Source organism: Arvicanthis niloticus, chromosome 19 (assembly GCF_011762505.2).
Source record: "Arvicanthis niloticus isolate mArvNil1 chromosome 19, mArvNil1.pat.X, whole genome shotgun sequence".
NCBI lineage: Eukaryota > Metazoa > Chordata > Mammalia > Rodentia > Muridae > Arvicanthis > Arvicanthis niloticus.
The window spans coordinates 34717135-34742302 of NC_047676.1; the positions used below are offsets into that span (position 1 = coordinate 34717135).

At 45.6% G+C, this 25168-nt stretch overlaps 2 pseudogenes across 1 annotated transcript; one reads left to right on the forward strand and one right to left on the reverse strand.

Moving 5' to 3' along the window:
• The window catches only part of LOC117723848 (serine/threonine-protein phosphatase 2A 56 kDa regulatory subunit gamma isoform-like), a 691904-nt pseudogene that overhangs the window by 298785 nt on the left and 367951 nt on the right, over positions 1 to 25168 (forward strand).
• LOC117723852 (proline-rich protein 30-like) lies at positions 15383 to 17617 on the reverse strand (annotated as a pseudogene). The gene is made up of 2 exons (XR_013105039.1): positions 17478 to 17617; positions 15383 to 17184 (listed from the first exon to the last, which is right to left on the reverse strand). The product of XR_013105039.1 is annotated as a proline-rich protein 30-like (transcript).

Here is a 25168-nt window from a genome sequence, read left to right on the forward strand (position 1 = left end):
ATGTAACTGCAAACTGAGTAGTTCAATCATGGTTGTCTGAAACCATGAGGCAAAATAAACCTTCCTTCCGTGAAGCTGTTTCTGGGAGATTTTGTGATCACAATAAGGCAAAATTAACCAACGCCATGTGATCCAAGTGTTTAACTAGATTGTGTGACCAAGTTACAGATAAATGCCTAGTTTCTTTTTCTACTCCTGAAGCAGATCTTTATATGCACAGTCTTTTCTAAAATGATGGTTTGGGCGGTGAAAAAAAAAAAACAACGAATTCTGTTTTTCCTTCTATTTATTTATTTATTTATTTATTTATTTATTTTTGTTGTTTCGACAATCTATATTTTCTTTTTTTTTTCATTTTTTTTATTTTATATTTTATTTACATTTCAGATGCCATCCCCTTTCCCCATTTCCCCTCCCTAGAAAACCCCTATCCCATGCCCTCTTTTCCTTTTTGCTTTTATACAATTTTTTAAAGTGTTAGTTAAAGGTTTTATACGTTTGGTAATGCTCAATCAGAAATGTAACCCAATACCCAACCTAGATATATGAACTGTCTTTGACTGGTGGAGACACGTGGACATCTGCCTCCATGCCCCCTCCTCTCTTTCTCTCTCTTTCTCTCTCTCATCACCTAGCTTCTCCTCTCCTTCATCTTGTCCTCTCCTTTTTCCATCTCTTCCTCTCGGTACTCCTTCCCCCTTAGCTCCTCCTACATATCAAACTTCCTGTTAAAATAACACTTTTCTGTCAAAATGCAATTAGAGCATAATTATTCCTATTTGTACCAGTGAGGTACAAGATAGTCCTAATACCCAGTCCATCATTTTGTTGACTAACCAAAACCTCTGTCATCTCTCCTGATTAAAATACTTAGTTTTGAACCTGGCTTTTTTTCTTGGCTTAGAATAAATGTCAACTGAAAACCTTCCACTCAGGTTTTTAATCTCAAAGTAAATAGCCAGGATTGGCTATGAGACTATAGATCTTCAACCCTGTCAGAAATCTAGAATGACTGAGTTAACTGAAATTATGGGAAGCACAAAGCATAGCTTCTAAAAGTTAGCCAATTTCTAGAGACCACTGAACACCGGGGAAGCCCCTATATTACAGAACGTTGGAGCATCAAATCTTCAGCCTTCTGGCCCAGAATCATCTGACAGACCTTAGTGATGCAGGATTATTAAGGGCTGATTACTCTGTCTAGGCAGATATAATCAGTCGACTATTCTGCAAGTGTGTCCTTTACTGGACAGTAATTTGTCTGTAGATGGAAAGAGGCAAGTCTCTGCACAACTGGAGTAACTCCAAGGAAGCTCAATTTCTTCTTAGAATCCAAGACAGGAAGCTGTCAGGAGCAGACAGGTCTCTAATCAAAATGAACATTAATATAGAAATGTTTGTAACGTCAATTCTGTGGACTTCTGATGTTTTGAAAACCAACTATCCATGTAAGGTAACCTGGACTGTTGTCTGTTAACTCCTCTCAGCTATTTCTAAATAAAACCTAGAGAATACCCTAATAATAAACTCCAAGCCATGAATTTGCTATAGTCCCTTAACTCACAGGCTCACCATCTCAAATCTGTTAAAAAAGTTAAAGAAGGACTGGGTCTAAGCATTGTATTCCTAAATGTGTTATATAGGCACAATGTCCATGAGAGTACCAATATTCATCTCATTTTTATATCAATAAGAAACTCGTACCAATGAAAACCTTAAATTTGAAATCAAAGTAAATTTTGTACCATTTAAGAAATTATAACTTCATCTTGATACTAATTATACAGATTTCTATCAATAGGTTGTGGCTATGCAATAAATCCTAGCTAATCCTCTCTATTCCAACAAAACCTCTACTTTTCCCTAGAAAGACAGTCCAGTATTAACCACCTTAGTCCCCAAGCCCAGGGAATAGTGACACTGACTCTTCATTAACTTTTTCAAGCTGATTACCTGCGTTGAGATATTGGGGGGGGGGGAAGAGTAAATTGATAAGCCTCTGACACCGTGTCTTCACTGCATCCAGGTGGAATTCCAGGACATCAGAGGTTTGAGCAGGTCTGCTCAGTTTGCTTGATGAGTAGATACACCGAGGCTGTGTGTTCTGCAATATACAATTCTCAGAACAAATTTTATTATCAAGAAAAAAATTTTTTTTTCCTAGAGGGCTGACTTTTTTTTTAAGATGTTGGTTCTAACAACTTTTCTTCTTTTTCCCTCTTTTTAAAATTGGTTGTAATATTTACATTTCAAGTTTTATCCCCTTATCCCATTCCCCCCACTACTGAGGAACCCTTTATCCCATCCCCCCTCCTTGTGTTTCTATGAGGGTGTGATTTTCCAGTTTCTATGATGCTGTTTCCATTAACATAAACTGCCTCCTAAATTTCTAAATCCTTCCATTTGTGTTATTAAATCTCCTATTTTTCTTTCTTTTTTATCTTTTTCCCTTATTTCTCCTTTTTTTCATCTATCTTTTTAAAATTGGGTATTATATTTACCTTTCAGATTTTATCCTCTTACCCCACTTCTTCCCACCCCCCAGAAACCTCCTATCCCATCCCCCCTTTTCATGCTTCTATGAGGCAGTGCCTGCACCTAACCCCCCCACTACCCCCTCCCTACCCTCACTTCCCCCCCATCCCCCACACTCTGTGTTCATTTTTTATAGGACCAAGAAACTCCTCTCCCATCAATGCCCAACAAGGCCATCCTCCCCTACATATACTGCTGGGGTCCTGGGTCCCTCCCTATGTGCTCCCAGGCTGGTGGTTTAGACCCTGGGGGGCTCTGGTTGTTTGGTATTGTTGCTTTCCTCCTGGGGTCACAAAACCTTTCTGCTCCTTCTGTCTTCTCTCTAAGTTCTCCATTGGGAAACCCTTGATCATATCAGTGGTTAACTGTGAACATCGTCCTCTGAATGTGTTAGTCTTTGGCAGACCTCTAAGGAGACAGCTATATCATGTTCTTGACAGCATGCACTTCCAACCATCCACATCAGTGTCTAGCTTAGGTGACTATACATGGGATGGATACCCAGGTAGAATGGTCTCCTGATGGCTCCTCCTTCAGTTTCTGTCCCATGTTTTGTTTCCATATTTGCTCCCTTGAGTATTTTTGTTGCTCGTCATAAGTAGAACTGAGGCATCCCCTTTTGGTCTTCTTTCTTCATGTGCTTCATGTGGTCTGCTGGTTGAGTCTCCGCTATTCCAAGCTTTTGGGCTAACATCCGCTTAACAGTGAGTAAATACCATGTGTGTTCTTTTGTGATTGGGTTAACTCACTCAGGATGATAATTTCTAGATCCATCCATTTACCTAACAATTTCTCGAATTCATTATTTTTAATAGCTGAGTAATACTACATTGTGTAGATGTACCACATTTTTTTGTTTCCATTCCTCTGTTGAGGGACATCTGGGTTCTTTCCAGATTCTGGCTATTATAAATAAGGCTGCTATGAACATAGTGGAGCATATGTCCTTGTTATATGTTGGAGCATCTTCTGGGTATATGTCCAGGAGTGCTATAGCTGGATCCTCAGGTAATGCTATGTCCAGTTTTCTGAGGAACTGCCAGACTGATTTCCAGAGTGGTTGTACCAGCTTGGAATCCCACCAACAATGGAGGAGTGTTCCTCTTTCTTCCCATCCTTGCCAGCATCTACTATCACCTGAGTTTTTGATCTTAGCCATTCTGACTGGTGTGAGGTGGTATCTCAGGGTTGTTTTGATTTGCATTTCCCTGATGATTAAGGATGTTGAGCATTACTTATGGTGCTTCTGAGCCATTTGAGTTTCCTCAGCTGAGAATTCTTTGTTTAGCCCTGTACCCCATTTTTTAATAGGGTTATATGGTTGTCTAGAGTATAGTTTCTTGAGTTCTTTGTATATCTTGGATATTAGCCCTCTATCGGATGTAGGATTGGTTAAGATCTTTTCCCAATCTGTTGGTTGCCATTTTGTCTTATTGACAGTGTCTTTTTGCCTTACAGAATCTTTAGAATTTGATGAGGTCCCATTTGTCAATTCTTGATCTTAGAGCATAAGCCATTGGTGTTCTGTTCAGCAACTTTTCCCCTGTGCCTAGGTATTTGGAGTCTTCCCCACCTTCTCTTCTATTAGTTTCAGTGTATCTGGTTTTAAGTGAAGGTCTTTTATCCACTTGGATTTGAGCTTTGTACAAGGAGATATGAATGGATTGATTGATTTGCATCCTTCTACATGTTGACCTCCAGTTGAACAAGCACCATTCGCTGAAAATGCTGTCCTTTTTCCACTGGATTGTTTTACCTCCTTTGTCAAAGATCAAGTGGCCATAGGTATGTGGGCTCATTTCTGGATCTTCAATTCTATTCCATTGATCTTTCTGCCTGTCTCTGTACCAATACCATGCAGTTTTTATTACTAATGCCCTGTAGTACAGTTTGAGGTCAGGGACGGTGATTCCCCCAGAAGTTCTTTTGTTGTTGAGAATAGTTCTCTCTATCCTGGGTTTTTGTTGTTCCATATAAATTTGCAAATTGCTCTTTCTATCTCTATGAAGAATTGATTTGGAATTTTGATGTGGATTGCATTGAATTTATAGATTGCTTTTGGCAAGATGGCCATTTTTACTAAATTAATCCTGCCAATCCAGAAGCATGGGAGATTTTTCCATCTTTTGAGATCTTCTTCTATGTCTTTCTTCAGAGACTTGAAGTTCTTGTCATACAAATCTTTCACTTGCTTGGTTAGATTCACTCCAAGATATTTTATATTATTTTTAACTATTGTGAAGGTTGTCATTTCCCTAATTTCTTTCTCAGCCTGTTTATCTCTTGAGTTTAGAAAGGCTACTGATTTGTTTGAGTTGATTTTATATCCAACCACTTTGTTGAAGTTGTTTATAAGGTTTAGGAGTTCTCTGGTGGAAGTTTTAGGGTCACTTATGTATACTATCATATCATCTGCAAATAGTGAAATTTTGACTTCTTCCTTTCCTATTTCTATCTTTTTGGCTTACTTTTGTTGTCTAATTGCTCTGGCTAGGACTTCCAGTACTATATCGAATAGGTAGGGTGAGAGTGGGCAGCCTTGTCTAGTCCCTGATCTTATTGGAATTGCTTCAAGTTTCTCTCCATTTAGTTTGATGTTGGCTACTGGCTTGTTGTATATTGCTTTTAGTATGTTTAGGTATGGCCCTTGAATTCCTAATCTTTCCAAGACTTTTAACATGAAGCGATGTTGAATTTTGTCAAATACTTTCTCAGCATCTAGTGAGATGATCATGTGGTTCTTTTCTTTGAGTTTATTTATGTAGTGGATTACATTGATGGATTTCTGAATATTGAACCATCCCTGCATTCCTGGGGTAAAGCCTACTTGATCATGATGGATGATTGCTTTGATGTGTTCTTGGATTTGGTTTGCAAGGATTTTATTGAGTATTTTTGCATCAATATTCATAAGAGAGATTGGTCTGTAGTTCTCTGTCTTTGTTGGGTCTTTGTGAGGCTTAGGTATGAGTGTAATTGTAGCTTCATAGAATGAATTGGGTATTGTTCCTTCTGTTTCTATTCTGTGGAATAGTTTGAAGAGAATTGGTATTAGGTCTTCCTGGAAGGTCTGATAGAATTCTCCACTACAACCATCTGGTCCCGGACTTTTTTTGGTGGGGAGGTTTTTAACGACTGCTTCTATTTCTTTAGGGATTATGCAACTGTTTAGATGGTTTATCTGCTCCTCGTTTAACTTTGGTACCTGGTATCTATCTAGAAAATTGTCCATTTCATCCAGATTTTCCAATTTTGTTGAGTATAGGCCTTTGTAGTAGGATCTGATGATTTTTTAAAATTTCCTCTGTTTCTGTTGTTATGTCTCCCTTTTCAGTTCTGATTTTATTAATTTGAGTACTGTCTCTGTGCCCTTTGGTTAGTCTGGCTAAGGGTTTGTGTATCTTGTTGATTTTCTCAAAGAACCAGCTCCTGGTTTTGTTGATGTTTTATATAGTTCTTTTTGTTTCAACTTGGTTGATTTCAGTCCTGAGTTTGATTATTTCCTGCATCTACTCCTCTTGGGTATATTAGCTTCTTTTTGTTCTAATACTTTCAGGTGTGCTGTCAAGTTATTAATGTATGCTCTTTCCATTTTCTTTGCGTGGGCACTTAGAGCTATGATTTTTCCTCTTAGTACTGCTTTCATGGAGTCCCACAAATTTTGATATGATGTGTCCTCATTTTCATTTAAATCAAAAAAGTCTTTAATTTCTTTCTTTATTTCTTCCTTGACCAAGTCATCATTGATCAGAGCATTCTTCAGTTTCCACGTGTATGTGGGCTTTCCGTTGTTTTTTGTCCATGTCAAAGACGAGTCTTAGTCCATGGTGGTCTGATAGGGTACAAGGGATTATTTCAATCTTTTTGTATCTGTTGAGGCCTGTTTTGTGACCAATTATATGGTCTATTTTGGAGAAGGTACCATGAGGTGCTGAGAAAAAGGTACATTCTTTTGTTTTAGGATGAAATGTTCTATAGATGTCAGTTCAGTCCAATTGGTTCATAACTTCTGTTAGTTTCATTGTGTCTCAGTTTAGTTTCTGTTTCCATGATCTGTCCATAGCTGAGAGTGGGGTGTTGAAATCTTCCACTATTATTGTATGAGGTGCAATGATGTTGTTTCCTGTTATTTTTGTTATTGACAGTGGTATTACGTTTGTATAGCTACCTTCTTTTAGGGTTGTTGGAAGATTACTTTCTTGCTTTTTCTAGGTTGTAGTTTCCCTCCTTGTGTTGGAGTTTTCTGCCAATTATCCTTTGAAGGCCTGGATTTGTGGTAAGATATTGTGTAAATTTGGATTTGTCATGGAATATTTTGGTTTCTCCATCAATATTGATTGAGAGTTTTGCTGGGTAAAGTAGTCTGGACTGGCATTTGTGTTCTCTTAGGGTCTGTATGATATCAGTCCAGGATCTGGCTTTTATAGTCTCTCTTGAGAAGTCTGGTGTAATTCTTATAGGTCTGCCTTTATATGTTACTTTACCTTTTTCCCTTACTGCTTTTAGTATTTTTTCTGTGTTTTGTATATTTGATGTTTTGATTATTATGTGATGGGAGGTATTTCTTTTCTGGTCTAGTCTATTTGGGGTTCTATAGGAGGGAGAGCCCAGGAAAAAGTCCTGACAAGAAGCCAAAAGTCTCCATAGGCTGACCCATAGTTCTGTTTGGGAGCTATGGCCCTGGGATGTTTTACAGCAGGGGGCATTCCAGTTGGTGGCAACCTCGGGGCTCACACTCTGGACCCCTTCTCTACCAGCTATGACTTGTCCAGGAGTTCTGAGAGGCTGTCAGCAGGACCAGCTGAAATCTGAAGGTGATTTTAAACTTAGTAGGTGATTTTGTTTCTCAGAGGACTCTCTTTGCTGACAGGAGTGGACTCTGTCATGCAAACTAAATTAACAAGAAAGATATAGGCAAAAGCTAATGGACAAAATTATGTCTATAAACATTTCATGGTTTCCATGATCATTATGTAACTTTGATATCAATTTGTGGTTCTTTCTTGAAAACCTTTGTACCTCTGAGCTTGGTTTTCATAGACTTTTCAGAATCATAAGACTGATCTTCATCTGGTCATCAATATACAGGATTTAAAACACTTACTTGACTTCATTAATATGGATGTCAATCATTGATATCTGGAGTTATTACTAAGATCATCCTTAAATCACTATTGACTTGTACCAAAACAACCCTCCTCATTTGAGTAAAACATGAATCTACTTAAAGTAGAGTCAATCCTTTATGTAAGAAAATGTTCAAGCTTTAAACAAAAATCTAATCAGTTTGATAATCAGAATAGATCCAGGTGAACAGTTCTCCTGAACCTAGTATAACAGAACCTGTAGCTTCCCATGTGAGTTCAAGGAGGTGACCTTTGGTCTTCTGCAAGAACAGTAAGTGCTCTTAGGTGCTGAGCTATTTATCCAGTCCCCAGTCATTTTGCTTATCCAAAGAATTCTGTTCTTGAAGAGATTTTATTAGTGTATTGTGCAAGTCTGCAACTAGAGAAGGGAGCAAAGGCAGAGATAAGGCAGGCAGTCAAAGCAATGCTTTCATTCTTTTTTTTTTCTTTGTGGGGAGCCAACAGAAAGCAGCTATCATTCTTGCAGCCATCTTGAGCCATATACCCTGACCAGAGACTTGATTAAATTAGCCTACAACAGCTGTGCACACTGTGATAACACCTTGTTTTAGATTCGCAGGATCTTCCCTTGGGTGTGTGAGACTTAAAGGTGTGTGACTTAAGGGTGTTACTTAGAGATCACATTTAGAGACAAGACCCAAGGGCATGATTTAAAGGTGTGACTTAGAGGCATGGCTTAGAAGTGAGACATATAAAAGGCAAGAAACACTAGGAACAGAGAATCAGACACTTCAGAGAGTACAATTTGGAGTAGGAATTAAGCATTAGGACAGTACAACTTAGAGTACAACTTGGAGTAGGAATTAGGCATTGAGGAAGAAGACACTAGGAACTTGGAGGCACTAGGGACTAGGAACTAGGGACTAGGAACTCAAGACTTGGGACTTGGACTAGAAAGAGAGACTGAAGAATAAATGGGATTGAATAACACTCTGTCTGGTCTCCATTATTCACATCCACCCTCACCCTCTCTTGCTGAACCCCAACCCGAAGACTTGAGCAGCATGGGGCAGTGCAGGCTCTAACAATTTAGCCCCAAGGCTTTTGGCAGTGCAGGTTCCAACACTGACAGAATAGTCAGAGACATTTTGGCCCCCAAACGTGGAGTAGTGCACTTCTCAACATTTTTGAAGCCCAAGAGTTAGGAAGTTAGGCCCGAAATAAGTCTTTGTTGGTTTCTTTCTTTCTTTCTTTCTTTGTTTCTTTCTTTCTTTCTTTCTTTCTTTCTGACAAAGTGTCCTGAAGCCCAGACTGACTTTGAAAGCCTGATCCCCTGCCTCCACCTCCTGAGGTTGCAGGTGTATATATTCACACTTTTCTTATACATGGGATGTCCTTAGACCAGAGATCATCAGCCATTTTAAAAAATCTTGTTTGGGATGTGCCTCAAAACAGAATGGGTGCAACTCATACCCAAGTGGACTAGATAACTATGCTGAAATCCCTGGATGTCAGCTGCTGAGTCACAGAAGTCAATCAGGCAAACGAGGAGGGGCCCATTGTCTTTCCTTTTCCCCTTGATTTCCTTAGTAGCTTTCCTATTTCAATGTAGTGTCAATTTATGTCTTTAGCTTTCAGTATGCCCACCTTTCTGTCTTTCCTTTTCTCTTCTGAGACAGTCTCATGTAGCAGGGTAGACTCAACTTTGCTATATAGCTGAAGCTGACAAAGGATGCCAATGATGGCTATTCTTGATGATCAACTTGATGACATCAACTTTAACTAACTAAAATTTAAAAATGGAGAGCACATTTGGGAGGGATTTTCCTCTTAACTTGAAAGAGGAAGATCCACGTCTAATGTGGAATTTTAAAAAATTTTTCATTTTATTTATTTCATGGGCATTGGTGTTTTGTCTGTATGTATGTCTGGGGTGAGGGTGTCAGATTCCTCTGTAATTGGAGTTCTAGACAGTTGTGAGATGCCACATGGTTGCTGGGAATTGAAGCCAGATCCTCTGGAAGAGCAGCCAAGTGATCTTAACTACATAGTCTTCTCTCCTGCGCCTTTAATCGGGAACTTGCGGTAGGAAGACACACCCTTAATTTGGGCCACACCTTCTGCTGATAACTCAAATAAATAGAACGTGGAAAAAGGAAGCCCTGGCTTTTTGCTCTGGACTTGCTAGCAAGTGTATTCCTTCTGTGGCATTAGAGACTACTTTGGGATTCCAGCTTCTACTGAAGACCAGCTGAGTCATTGAGGCTTGGGGACTGAGAATCTTTGGATTCTTGGATTTTCCATTCATAGTCAGACATCATTAGATTAGCTGGAGCACATCCTAGTCTTTTGGAGACCAGAGTTACTTCCAACTCAGAAGACTGGACTTGAGAATTTGCAAACCATCAGCGGTCAGCACAGTGCCTACCACAAGGAATCCCTTGCTGCAATGTCCTGTGTGCACTATAAATTTTCCTCTAAACTCACCTATGGCACCATCACCTTTGATGGGCTCCATATCTCCCTCTGCGATTTAAAGAAGCAGATTATGGGGAGAGAAAAGCTGAAAGCTGCCTATAGCGATCTGCAGATCACCAACGCAGAGACGGAAGAAGAATATACTGATGTTAATGCACTAATTCCTAAAAATTCATCTGTAATAGTCAGAAGAATTCCTATCAGAGATGTTAAGTCTACAAGCAAGAAACGTGTTATAAGTCGAACTGAGCCAGTGATGGGAGCTACAAAAGCAATTGGTGACCCTTCTGCATCTCTTTCTCTGGCCCAGCTTACAAAGACTGTCAATCTGGCAGAAGCCAATGCTTCTGAGGAAGACAAAATTAAAGCAATGATGTTGCAATCTGCCCGTTTATACAACCCAATCAATTACATGAAGAAAAGTCTGGTAAGTCTGCCACCTCCATCCTACACCTGCTTTCGTTGTGGTAAACCTGGTCATTATATTAAGAATTGCCCAACAAATGGGGATAAGAACTTTGCAACTGGTCCTAGGATCAAAAAGAGCACTGGAATTCCTACAAGTTTTCTGATGGAAGTGAAAGATCCTAACATGAAAGGTGCAATGCTTACCAACACTGGAAAATATGCAATACCGATTATAGATGCAGAGGCCTATGCAATTGGGAAGAAAGAGAAACCACCCTTCTTACCAGAGGAACCATCCCCATCTTCAAAAGAAGGTGATCCTATCCCAGAGGAGCTCCTGTGCCTCATCTGCAGAGACATTCCTACAGATGCCGTTGTCATTCCATGCTGTGGAAACAGTTACTGTGATGAATGTATAAGAACAGCACTCCTGGAGTCCGATGAACATACATGTCCAACATGTCATGAAAATGATGTTTCTCCTGATGCTTTAGTTGCCAACAAGTCTTTACGGCAGGCTGTTAATAACTTTAAAAATAAAACTGGCTATACAAAAAGACTACGAAAACAGTTACCTCCACACCCAACACCAACACCAACACCAACACCAACACCAACACCAACACCAACACCAAGACCACTCATCCAGCAGAACCTGCAGCCTCTGATGAGGTCTCCCATATCGAGACAGCAGGATACTCTGAAGATTCCAGTGACATCTTCCTCAGCTAACCCAATTCCCTCTATATCTTCATTAATTTCAAATCCATCTTCTTTGGCCTCTTCTGTGCCTGGAAACCCATCTTCTGCCCCAGCTCCAATACCAGGCAGAGGAAAGAGCTGCAAATACCGTGCCAAGTCCAGATTTCATGGATTCCACCCATCTAGGTCAAGGTCACCTCCCTATAGACTATACCACTCCTGGTCCAGATCTCCTCAAGCATTTAGGGGACAGTCTCCCACTAAACACAATATATCTCAAGGAGAAACAGAGCGTGAGTATTTTCATAGATACAGAGAAGGTCTACCCCCTTATGACACCAAAGCCTATTATGGGCAGAGTGTTGACTTTAGAGACCCATTTGAGAAAGAACGCTACCAGGAATGGGAGAGGCAATATCGACAGTGGTATGAGAAGTACTACAAAGGGTACACAGTGGGAGTGCAGCCTAGACCCTCGGCCAACAGAGAAGACATTTGGAGAGAGTGGCTGAAACTTCAGGGAGACTTTGGGGTCCTCAAGAAGTAGAAGCTGCATCCACAAGAAGGGTTCAATGGGCTCTGAACCAGCCAAGAGATGACAGCACACACAGCTTTGCAGACATGCTTGCCCCTGGTGAATTCTGAAGCCAAAGGTGCCCAACCCCCAAATGACCAAAAACAGAGGCTTACATGAGACAGAAACCTGGAAAGGAAAGACATCCAAGCAATGTGAAGAGAATACACCTTGAAATCCTTCAATATACTACTCACTGGCAGGAGCCAGAGAAAAACTCAGGAAGAGCCTCATGCTGCCTCTGTGAACTTCAGAGCTGTGACTGTGCCCCACATGCCCAGGAGTCTGGAAGTGTCTTTATCTTGTCCTCCTGACTGTTCAATTGATTTGTTAAGGAATATTTTCTTAAGTCTATGTAGAATCATTGCTTTCTGATGGACAGTGTACATAAATAAAATCTTTCCTCTCCACCACCTTCCTGTGTAAGTGTTTTTCAGAGGTAAAATCAGGATTGGAGTCTGGGGTTGGAAGTGGTCACTAATCAAGTCAGAGGAATTTCCCTGCAGGTGGAGTTTCATTAGAAGTGGGATATGGACACTAACAGGCTTGGTAGGGACAAAAGCATGGCCCACCCACCTGGGTTTCTTGTATTGTTTTCCAGAAGAGGGCAGAGTGGAGCAGTGGGAAAGGGGGTGAAGGTGGAGTCTGCAAGTGATCTGCAGGTTACAATGACAAAAAGGAACAATATGTTTCCAGGGTTTTTTGTGAACTAGAACTTTCAACTGTATCATTTGCAAAGCACTATTTTAGGTTTCTCTCTCTCTCTCTCTCTCTCTCTCTCTCTCTCTCTCTCTCTCTGTCTCTCTGTCTCTCGTCTCTCTCTGTCTCTAATGCTCAATTTTTTCAATGCTAGATCTTGGCAGTGTAGGCAATATCTGGTAACTTTTATTCTGTTTTACAATTTTGAGATTACTGTTTATTAAGAACATGTTTCTACTCTTTCCTCTTTCCAAACCCTCTCATGCATACACCTCAGCTCTCTTTTAAATTCCTAGCCAATTTGTTCTTTAATTGCTATTGTGTAGACAGCCGTGCCCTCTGGTGGCGGAGGCCTTAATAGCAAGCCACCAGCAGAAGCGCCCTGATAAGCAGGCCCTCTGTGTTCTGGAGCAGTCTCCTGTCTCTGTGTAGTATGCAAATGGGGTGCAGGAGCGAGCGGGAATGCAGGAGCCGGTGGACTTGCAGCCCAGCTAGTAGAACATACTCCATTTACACACAAGTTTTGGCATGGCCCCCAATCAGATGTTCAGGACCCACATCAAGGTTAAGCTGCACATCTGATACCTATGAGCTGGGAGGCCTAGGTCCAGCCAGTGTATGTTCTTTGGCTGGTGGTACAGAATCTGAAAGCCTTAAAGGTCCAGGATAGTTGACTCTGTTGGTCTCTCTGTGAAGTTCCTATCCCCTTCCGGACCTATAATCTTTTTACTCATTCTTCCATAAAAATCCCCAAGTTCCACCCACTATTTGGCTCTGTCCATCTGATTCAGATGCTGCTGGGTGGAGTCTCTCAGAGGACATCATGTTCCTCTCTGCAAACAGGACAGAGTATCAATAATACTCAGCGCTGGGATGGGTCTCTAATTGGGCTGCTTATTGGTTGGCCATTCCCTCAGTCTCTGTTTTGTCCCCCATGCCTGCATTACTTACAGATCTTTCCTCCTGCACCTCCAGCTCATGTTGTTTGTTTGTTTTGTGTTTCTTTGGTTGTTGATGCTGTTGCTTTGTGCTTCCTTCTCTTCCTGGAGCTTCCCAATTCGTACAGCAATCAGGGCTTAGATTACAAGGTCCAGTTTACAGAAAGAAAAGAATTCAGTCTCCAGATGCTTGAAGACAAACAAGACAATCTGCCTTCCTGGAAAAGGCCAGAGTAAGAACCCTGGACCAGCTCCCATAATCCCACTTGTGTAGACAGTCCAGCCTTCTCAGACCTGCACAGCTTTCAGTCTAATTTTGGATGTCTCAACTGCTCTACTCAGGTGAAAAAAGCACCCGAGTGGCAGTGTGGGGTGTTCCCACTAGAAATGGACAGGGTCTAAAGCAGAGGTAAGGCTCACCTCTGCATCCCCAGGCTACCCTGGAATCGCCCTGGGCCAAGGTATCACCTGTTCCCAGTGGCCCTGCATTCTCACAACGCCATTCTTTATGCCAGTCTTGGCAGCTCCTCCTCTGCCCGCAGTGATGGCAGTGATGGCAGCCATGAGCAGCCCAGTCTTGGGGTCTATCCAAAGCCTGCACATTGGGGCGGGGCCTAGTAGAGCTCCACACCCAGGCACTGGTACATCCTGCCCCAGCATTCACTGCCAGCCCCACAGAACACAGGACATGCTTAGCCCCACCTCCGAAAGCTGCAGAACCTGGTGCTCTAGTTTCCTGGAAGACTCTGGTCCCTCTCAGCACTGTAGACTGCCCACCACTCAAAACACCTGATCTGCGGCTCCCGAGAACCCCTGGGTCGCGCAGGCGTTCAGTGTGCAAGCTCCACAGTCCTGGGTCTCACTCTATGCAAGCTCAGGACCCCAATTCGCAACAGCCCTAGCAGGATGCTCTGTCATGGACCCCTAACCTTGAATGAGGACTAAGCTGCCATCTTTGTGTGGGGCATGGAAGGAGGGCCTGGAAGACATACTGAAGATAGTAAATCTTGAATTAAAAAGTTCTCAGACTGGGGCAGTCCCAACTTGAGGAGAATTACACAAACTAACACAAGCAGGGCCTTTATGTGTTGCTCCTGGGAGGAAGTGGTTTCTCCTGGGTCATGGTGAGGAAAGACACTCCAAACAGATTCACTGATTCCTAATATCTTAATAGGAGGAAACCAGTTCCCACTTTGAAAGCATCCTCCGCAGCTGATTGGACTCTTTCTTATGGCTTGACATCCTCTTCTGGAACACAGAAGTTATGGGTGGTGGTTGCTCCTGATAGGTGTCTTCTAAGTGCTGTGGATGGTCTTCCCTCCCCTCCCCTTCTCTCCCTCTCCTTTTTCCTCCTTTTGTCTCTTCTACTCTCTTTTCTCCTCTCCCTCTCTTCCTCTTTTCTGTCTCTCAGTCTCTGTCTCTCTTTCTCTGTCTCTCTCTCAACCTTTCTCTCTCTCTCTCTCTCTCTCTCTCGTGTGTGTGTGTCCCAACTGAAGACAGAAGACATTGGATCCCCTGGAACTAGAGTTACACTTGTGAGGTGCCCAGTGGTGCTGAGACAGCATCTCTCTAGCCCTTCTGAAGGAGCCTTCTAGTTTCTGGTCTGTGCATGTGCTGTACATGATACTTGTGCTCTCCTATAATGAGTTGCTAGCAATGTCCTTCCCTGTGAGGACAATGAGCGGCTGCATCCTAGTCAACCCAGGGGGTCCCTGGAGAAATAGACCTATTGGCCTAATCTTTGATTCAATTATCTGTCCAGGGACTTGAATTAAACATGAGAAGGGCCTTGTAGAGGTCTCTAAGCATCAGGTACTAGAGTGGACTCTAGTATGTAGCATTTGGTGTCCTTCACCCTTCCGTCCCCCAGCCTTTTGTGGGACTGGCCTTATCCCTATTGCCATTGATTCTATTCTGTGGACATTGTGGACACAAACACAAGATTCTCAGGGTTAGGCTTTATTGGATACACTGAAGGGCAAATGAGGCCTTGGGTGCCTCTGGTCCCTTCAACTAGGGGAGAGCACACTCCACAAGGGGTTCCCAGGGTTCAGGACAGGAGAACACACCTGGCTTCTGGCCAGCCATCCCTTCAAGGTGTCTCTGTGCCACCCCAAGGACTGAGAAGTCCTGGTAGGGAGGGTGGAGTTTGGAAGGGGTGTTCCAGAGGGTCTCCGCTGCTCTGGAATTAAGATGGAGACTTTCATGGAATAGACCCTAGGGACACAGACCACTTTGAGACAGAAGGCCTGGGCTTTGTGGAAACAGTGACCTGTATTGGCTCCTGAAGTAGAGACCTGAAGCACTGGCTGGGTTTTGGTGATTGAAGGTCTACAGATCAAAGGCTCCCAGTCTGGAAGATTGTGCCAGTGGTTTGCACTGATGCTCGGGTTGCAGGCTTTTGACTCTGGAGGGTCTCTGCCTGGGACTCTACATCCACCAGTCTTTTTCTTCTTTTGTTTGGCAACAGATGCAAAGCCTTGGCCTGGCCCCGAGGCAGGTAGAGGCCAAAGCCAATGCCTATTCGGAGAGGCCCAGATTCCTGGCCCTGGGCACACGGCAGTAGTTGTGGGAAGGCAAGCAGCCGAGGTATAGTCTTGTACTTGGGGGTGGGACAAGATGGGGTGCGGAGCTGGAGGCACACTAGACATATGGGGTACTCCATGACTGGGGCCGGGCCAGTTGTGCCTAGCCACATGTGCTGCAGAATCTGTAGCTGTAGGTCTTGTGCAATTCTGTGGTGCCCCACATGGGCCACCAGGGCTTTGGCGAGGGCCCCTGGGTCCTTGAATTCTGTAGGGTCCACCTTGCTTGGCACACATCCCCCTGCCACCCCAGAGGACCTGATGCTTCTGGATGGAGGCCACTGCCATGCTTGCTTGTTCCTCTGAATTCCTTGAGAAGATGACGTGGGGATGGGGGATGTGACCCTAGAGCTTTGAAAGTCCTGGAGGGATGAAGCGGACTGGTAGGAGTGAGGAGAGGAATTTTGTAGCTGGGAAAGAGAGGAGGAGCTGGTAAGAGGGGGAGAGAGACAGAGCTGATAGTTGGAGGGAAAGGTGGAGTGAGGAGAGGGGAGTTGTTCACCAAAATAAGTATAGTTTTGGCAAAAGCAAGAGGAGGATCCTGGGAGAGAGGAAGAGTAGGGAAGAGGAACAAAGTCAGAATTCGAATCCAAAGAGTAGAAGTGAGGTCCAGGAGACGGGGTCTGTGTCAGAGCAGAAATTAAATATGCCTGCGTGGTGGTGGGCAAAGGAAAGTGGGAAGAAGGGAGGGTCTGATGAGGAGAAAGAGATGCTAAGTTGGGTGGAGGGGAGTCCATGAACTGTGAGAGGACCTGAGGGGGACACTCTGGGGATACTGCATTCTGTAGCAGCACCTGGTCCTTGTTTTGATGCAACATTGTCTTGAATCCAGGTGGGAAGCAGATGGGGTGACAAGACTAGTGGTTAGAGACCTAACAGTCAGTGTGGGGATCTCTGAAGCCAGCTGTGGCTTGTAGTTAAGACTGCCTTTTGTGCAGATTGTGGCTGCAGCAGCTCGTTCTGCTGCAGGCATCAGCAGCAGGCCAAGGGGACAAGCAGCCTCTTCTACCTGGCTGTGGCGTGCTCAGTCCAGAGTCTGCTCTAATCTTGGCTCCTCATGTTTCCTCAGCCATTGGCTGGGGATGTATGGAGATGGAGAATGAGAGCTGTCCCTGGGGACCTGAGGGACAACCGCAACTCTTTGGGTGGAATCAGGAGAAAGACACAGTCTGTAGGACCTGCAGAGAAAAAGACAGAGGTCACGATGTCAGAATGATTGGTCAACTTCTGGATTCTGCATCAGGTGCTCATTTCCAGTGTGAACGCAAGACCCTCAATGTGAGGTCTTTGGATGTAGTTCAGCTGCTACATCGTTTGTCTAGCATGCACCAAGTCCTGGGCATGACTCCAACACCACGTAAGGGTGCCATGCTGGAACAAGCCTGTAATCGCTGTGGGGATATAAGGAGCTTGAGGCTAGCCTGGGCTCCATGAGTCTGTCTCAAAACAACGAAGACCAGCACTTTGTCACCTTTGAGGTCAGAAAATCTGGCAAGGTGCTGTAGAGAAGGTTAGAAAATTGGAGATTATGGCTGGAAAGACTTAGGGACTGAGGGGAAATGGGCAGCAAAGAGCACTGAAGGCCAAAATGGGGAAAGGACTGGAGAGGACTGTGCGGTGCTTTACCAACTTGTGTGCCTTCCACCGTTTCAAAAGACACTTCACCCAAATAGGGGACCTGGAAGAGAAAGTAGAGTCACAGAACCATCTATCTACCTTCTTCTCGCCCCCACACTCAGACCCCTAAACTGACGCTGACCCAGGATTCCAGTCTGAGCAGTTCCCTCAGTCCTTTTTCTGGTACACAGAGCTCTTCTGTAGTATAGGGTTTTGTCCTAATCCTGACACACAGATTTTGTAAGTATCCTAGTTTCCTGGCTCAATGGTGCCCCTGGCCTCTTGTCACCCTCAACACCTCAACCCTCAATCCTTCTCCCTCAGCCTGGCCTTGGCTCAGAAGGGTTATCAGAGCCAGTGGCAGCAACAGTAGGGCCAGCTGGTAAAAGGCTCCAAGAGACTGAGGCTTTGCCTAAGGGGCAAAGCCCCAGTGGGAGCTGAGGGGCTCCTTCCCTGAAAGCAGCTCTCACTCTCTGGCATCGAAAGCCTATGTCACAGAGATCAGATAATGACATCATAGATTCTGCCTTCTCCTCACCCTCAATGCTCTGGGTGTTTCTCAGGGACCTGCCAAGGCTGTTTTGGTAAAAATTTTCAGGTAGAATTGTTTGATGTACACCCACAAACCTAGCTCTGATTGTCTGCTCTTAACATGTACAGCTCCAGGAGGCAGGGCTGAGCCTTGCAACTTCCTCATTGGCTGCTGTCTGAGGGAAGTAACTGTGCTCCATACCCTTTCACCTTTGGAATATTACTGTATATTTTAGAAGCTACTTCAAAAGATTTTGTTTATTTAGATGTATGTCACATGCTTGCATGTGCCCTGGAAGGCCTGAAGAGGGTTGGATCCCCTAGAGCTAAAGATTTAGACACTTGTGAGTCTCCTGATATGAGTGCTGGGATCTGAATTCCAGGCCTCACAAGCAGCAAGTGGTCTTAATCACTAAACATCTCTTCAGCCCCTTAGCTGTTTTCTTTTTTTATTTTATTAAATGGTTTATTTTCTTATTCTATGTGTATTGGTGTTTCACCTGTATGATGAATGTATGAGGGTGTGTCTCAGGGTTTCTATTGCTGTAACTACCATGAGCAAAAACCAAGTTGGGGAGGAAAGAGTTTATTTGGCTTATACATCCAGATCATAGTCCATCACTGAAAGAAGTCAGGGCAGGAACTAAAGCAGGACTGGAAGGAGGAGCTGATGCAGAGTCCATGCAGAGATACTGCTTACTGCCTTGCTACATATGGCTTGCTCAGCCTGATTTCTTATAGAACCCAGGACCACCAGCCCAGAGGTAGCACCACCCACCATGGGATGGGCCCTCTCCCATCAATCTGTAATTGAGAAAATGCCTTACAGTTAGATCTAATGGAAGCATTTCCTCAACTGAAGCTCCTTTCTCTCTGATGACTCTAGCTTGTGTCAAGTTGACACACAAAATCAGCCAGTACAGGGCATCAGATCCCTTGGAACTGGAGTCATAGACAGTTGTGGGCCAGCTTGTGGGCGCTGGGAACTGAGTCCTCTGGAGGAACAGCTAATGTCTTAACCACTGCACCCTCTCTACAAAAAGTGAAAAGTTTCCTATGAAAGCTATCTAAGGGGAGAAGTGAAAAGGTCCTAAGTGGAGAAAAGAAAACTTCTATCAGGAAAAGGGAAAAGTTCTATTCTATGTGCTACTCTAAGTCATGTTTCACCAGACCCTGCTTGGAAATCCACACAGTTAACAGTTCTTTGGTCAGCTGGATTCCTGAGCAGATGCTAGTCCTGTATTCCCAGGAGAGAAATGGTTAGGGGGAAACAGCTCAGTGTAGAGATGAAGCTTCAGGACAGGGAATCTCCTCTCCACCTGCATACTTTTCCAATGCCTCTTTCTGTCTCCTGTTTTATTTCCTGTGTTTGAGATGAACACATGTAACATTTCTATGCTATAGTCTTTTGTGTCTAGACAGAAGGCAGGCAGAGAGCGGCTGGCATAGCTGGGTTCCATGCTGCCCTGGACTGGAGGCATATTAGTTTGGAAGCAGACAGCAAGCAACTGGAAAGCAGGTTGTTGAGGGACTGTCAAGTGAAAAAGGCAAAGGTTGTTTTTAGAGTGTATAAAACAGAAACAACACACCAAGGAGGTGAGGGGCAAGAAGAGAACCAACCAAAGCCACACTGCAATAAGCAAGTCTGTAGAAGGACAGGGCCCTCCTGCTAGTGTGGGAGTCTCTGAGTGAAACCATTTAACATCTCAGCCTGGCACTGTGATGCTCTCCTGTCAGTCCACCCTTCTGGTGACAGGCTGCAGGATGGTCTGTTAGTGGTGCTTCTTTCAGTGAAAGTGTGTAATAGTGAATAGAAAGGGGCTCAAAATGAAAGTACAAAAAGGTCCCTTTGCCTGCCACCTAGATTTTGGGGAAATGAAATGCATCTAAAGTTTTAAAATAGGACTTACCTAGAGCAAACCGGAATATGCTGGGCCATGATATTCTCCTGCACTGCTGAATGCCTTTGCTAGAATCCCCAGATCTGGTGCCCTGCTGACTAAGACACCTGCAGAAAAAGTCTATGTGGTTTGGTTGATCCCTGGCTAGCTATGGCTAACTTTTAAGTCTCCTGGAATCACAGTCAGGCAGCACTGGAAGGCACCTATGTTCAAACCATTTCACATCTAGTTTGAGCTGGTTTGACTCCTTCTCCTGGAGTGACCTGGTGCTCAGAGCCAAGAATCAGCGCCTATAAAGAAAAGTGGTAAAATCAAGAAGCCTCAGATACAGGAAAACAGGGGCCTGCCACAGAGATGATGGTTTTATAGGAAAACTTGACAGAGCTCTGGAGAAGAAACCAGTGGCACTCAGTGTAAGAAGAGCTCAGAAGAATACTCACTGCTGGTCCCCCACGGGGCTGACACCAGGAGTCCCCCAGTTGGGCTGAGCCACTAAAAGTGCAAGTTACACACGTGTGGGTCACTCTTATTCATGCTGCTGCAGAAGTGAAATATGTGCACTGAGCCACCCAAGACCAGAAATCCTGGGAGGATCTGCCTCAGGGAACCTTCTAGCAATTAGTGAAAGTGTGAAGAGAAACTCAGGCTGAATTCCCCCAATTGCACCAGGCAGGTTTAGACTAAACTGTGACCATAGGAAAAAGATCAGAGAAATTGCAAGAATTACAGCAACCAGCTAGTGTCTGCTGGCACAGGACAGGAAGAAACAAAGTTAGAGAGAAAATTAACTTTTCTTCCTTTAAAAATAGAGAACATATGTGGCCCCCACATCTGTAACCTTGACTCAGCTCCTTTGAAAATCATTGAAAAAAATAATGAGTTTCTGATCTAGGTGTGGGAAAATCACCAATGAGTAACTCTGAGTTAACACTGAAGGAGCAGTAATGTCTGATCCAATGGTGGTGATCTCAGCCACCAATTTTACACTGGGTAATTCATATTGTGAGAGGGGGAAACTCATATTGTGAGAGGGGGAAACTTTTCAGGGAGTAACTCTTGCTTTACACTGGTCAGAAGAGTTTCTGATCTCGGGACTCCAGAGCCTCTGGAGAGGAAGCTGGCTGCCAAGGCTTGGAGAGGACCAGGTGCAAGATTAATGGGTACCATGACAAAGGTGATATGATCTGACCTAGAAATCCAGCTTTCCTGGACTATGAAGAGACTGATCCATCTCTGGTTCTGGTGCAGAAAACTGCAAAGGTAAAATGAACATCCCAGGTCACTTCAGTTATTGCATTCTTCCTCTTTTTAGATGTACATGCAAAGGCTGGGAATGCCATTCAGTTTCACTGTCAGTTAAGAGCAGAAAGCTTTGGCCAAATCGAGTTGGGGAAAGCAGTTCCATCTGTAAGAGCACTTCCCCCTCTGCCATGTAACTCTGTAAATTAGAAAACAAAGAGAATTTCTCAACCCCCATCACTTTTTAGTGTCCTGGAATTCTTTGTGTAGGATTGAGGCTCCCTGGAGTCCCCCACACGGACTTTAGTTAAGTCTTCTGTTGACCTCCTTTGGCTACTGTTTAGGCAGTTCTGTTGGTGAGACTTTCATGGGTGCAGATTCTGACATTCTTAGGAGATACAGTGTTACAGCTAACTTCCTAACCCTCTGGCTCTTACATTCTTCCAACCGTGTCTTCTGCAATGATTCTTCTGCAATGAGCCTTAGGTCTGGGAGTGGTACTGTAGATATGGCAGGCCGATTGCTTGTTCAATACCAAGTGATCAGTTTTACACATACAAGTAACATTTTGTTTTTGCCACCTCTTCGCCTTGCGTCTTTTCTAAACGGTGATAATTTCTCCAATGTACATCTTTTATGGTTTTGTGCCAAGTCCATCCTTACAACAGATTTTGATGAGGCAAGATTTCCTGGGACTCAGACCTCTGCTCCACAAAGACTATGAAGTCAATGTTTGGACCGAATCTCAGTCATGGCTGCATTCCTATTTTGCAAGGACTAGGTCAAGCAAAAACCTGTCCAGGGCCCCAAAGCGGAGTCTTTTCAGCTGGTCCTCTGTCTCCTGCCTTCCTTCCTCTCTGGGGTCGCCTTCTGTCCTCTGTCTCCTGCCTTCCTTCCTCTCTGGGGTCACCTTCCTGTTATGGCCTCAGCCAGCAGGTGTCCAGAAGGCAAGAGGAGGAGGAAACTTCAGGGCTTCTCCTTGCACAGGAAGGGTTTAGCTCACCATTGCAATTCTGGGAAAGACCACTGTTAGTCTCCTTGTAGGCTCCTCCAAAGAGTGGCAGGGCATGGGGGAGTAGGAGCCAACTAGGGAGTCCAAGGCAGAAGAGAAAAAGGTCCATTTGCAGACTGCCAATTGGGCTTGGGAGCTGCAGGCAGTCTGACTACTTCTGTACACCAGGGGGCGCAGAGGGGCTGGCGTTGGGGCTGAGGCGGATTAATAAAGGTCAGGATTGGAACTTCTAAGTTCTCTGGACAAAGTTCCCTAGTAGCTGCGAGTTGTATGACCTGCTCTGTATCCCTGCTCGCTCCGTGCTCCCGCTCCCTCTGGACAAACGCTCGCTCCAGACAGATGGTTGCTCCCAACACAGGCTCCCTCTGAACACCAGCTCCCTCCAGAACTATGCTCCCCCTGACACCTGCTCCCTCCAAGGCCCTGCTTGCTCCGGACCCCCTTGAACCTGATCACACCTTGCTAAGGACACCTGCTCGCTCCTTATCCCAACTCGCTTTGGACAACCGCTGGCTCCCGGACACCCACTCGCTCTCGGACACCCACTCGCTATGGATAGGTGCTCTCGCTGCAGACACCTGCTACCTCCCTCCAGGAGGTCCAGGACACTCAATTGATCCCTAACACCTACTCGCTCCCCTACAGGCTCACTACTGGACACCCGCGCGATTCCGGAGACTGGCTCGATCCTGGACACCCACTCTCTAAGGACAGGCGCTCTCGCTCCGGACACTCACTCTTTCCTGGACACCCACTCTCTCCTGGACACCTGCTCGCTCTGGATCCTCAATCCCTCTGGACAGGCGCTCTCGCTCAGGACACATGCTCACTCCGGATCCCAGCTCGCTATAGATCGAAAATTCGTCCGATTTCTTTCCTTTACCGATTTTATTCAGAGGTCCCTCTAGCAAAGGGACGTTTTCAGCTGGGGGTATTTCCCAATTCACCAGCCCCGCCCTCCTCGAAGACTACAAATACCCACTTCACAGAGCCTGCAGAAGACTCCTCTGCTTGCACTGGTGCAAGCGCTGCTGCCCTCTAGAGGTCAGTGCTGCTCCAGGGATGGAGTCGACTTTCTGGTCCCAGCAAGCAAAGCAGGCCTGGTATTCCCTCCCTCCTATGCAAGAGGCCCAGTCTCCTCTGCTCCCCAGCTTCTCGGAAGACCGCGGTCCCAAACCTCTTTCTTTCCATCCTTTCCTTGGAGTGTTCTTGTTCGATGATGGCGGCAATGACTACAAAGAACAACCACTTCCAGTGTCTATCGATGACATTGAGGGAATGGATGGATCCCAGGACCGACTCTTTCGGGGGTCCAGAGCACCTCGGAAAGCTCCCTTCATGACTGTGTGATCACGAACAGCCAGAGAAACCCACTGCTCTGCATCATAGCTCGCTCCATACAGCCGGCTCTCTCCGGTACACCCGCTGGATTCCAAACACCCATTTGCTCCCGGACACTCACTCTCTTAGGATCTTAGGACAACAGCTCTCGCTGAGGACCCCTGCTACCTCCCAGACAAGCGCTCGCTCCAGGACACCGGATCAATACCGGACACACCTCTCCATCCCGGACGCGGCTCAAATCCCGGACACCCGCTCGCTCGCTAATGACAGGTGCTTTCCCTCTGGACACACGCTCCCCCAGGAAACCCGCTTGCTCCCAGACACCAGCATGCTTCGGGGACACCCATTAGCTTTCGGACCCCCATTTGCTCCCGGACTCCCACTTGCTAAGGACAGATGCTCTCGCTGCTGACACTCCCTATCTCCCGAACACGCGCTTGCTCCAGGACACTTAATCGATCCCCAACACCCACTCGCTCCCCGACAGGCTCGCTACTGGGCACCTGCTGGATTCAGGACACCCGCTCGCTCCCGGACACCCACTAGCTAAGGACAGGCGATCTCGCTCCTGGACACCGGCTCGCTCCCAGACCCCTGCTCGGTCCCAGACACCAGCTGGATCCCGGACACCCATTTGTTCCCGGACACCCACTAGCTAGGGACAGGCGCTCTCGCTCGGGACACATGCTTGCCTAGGACACACACTAGCTCCCCGGACACCCGCTCGCTCCCGGACACCTGCTCCCTCCTGGACACCTGCTCTTACCCAGACACCGGCTGGATCCCAGACACACATTCGTTCCGGACACCTACTCGCTCCCGGGACCCTGCTCGGTCCCAGACAGAGGCTGGATCTCGGACACCCGCTCCCTATGGGACACCCGCTCGATTTCGGACACCCACTGGCTAAGGACAGCCGCTCTGGCTCCGGAAACTCACTCGCTCCCGGACCTCCACTCGCTCCCAGACACCCGCTTACTCCCAGACATCTGCTCCCTCCCAGACACCTGCTTGGTCCCAGACACCTGCTGGATTCCGGACACCCTCTAGCTCTCGGACACCCATTCGCTCCAGGACACCCACTCGCTCCCGGAAACCCGCACCCTCCAGGACACCCATTAGCTTTCGGACACCGGTTCGCTCCCGGACACAGTCTCGCTTCCAGACACCCACTCGATCCCGGACATCCGCTGGCTCCCGGACTCCCACTCGCTCCCAGACACCACTCGATCCAGGACACCTGCTTGTTCCCAGACACCCATTCGCTCCTGGACACCCATTCGCTACTGATCACTCGCTTGCTCCTGGACACCCACTCGCTCCGGACAGGCACTCGCGCTCTGGACCCATCCGTTTGCTCCCAGACACCCGCATGATCTGGACACCCATTCACTCCCATACACCAGTTCGCCCTTGGACACCCGCTCGCTCCCGGACACTCCAGATCCCCAGCCCCTTAGGACAGGCGCTCTTGCTCCAGGCACACTCTGGCTCTGGGTTCTAGCTAGCTATGGATCC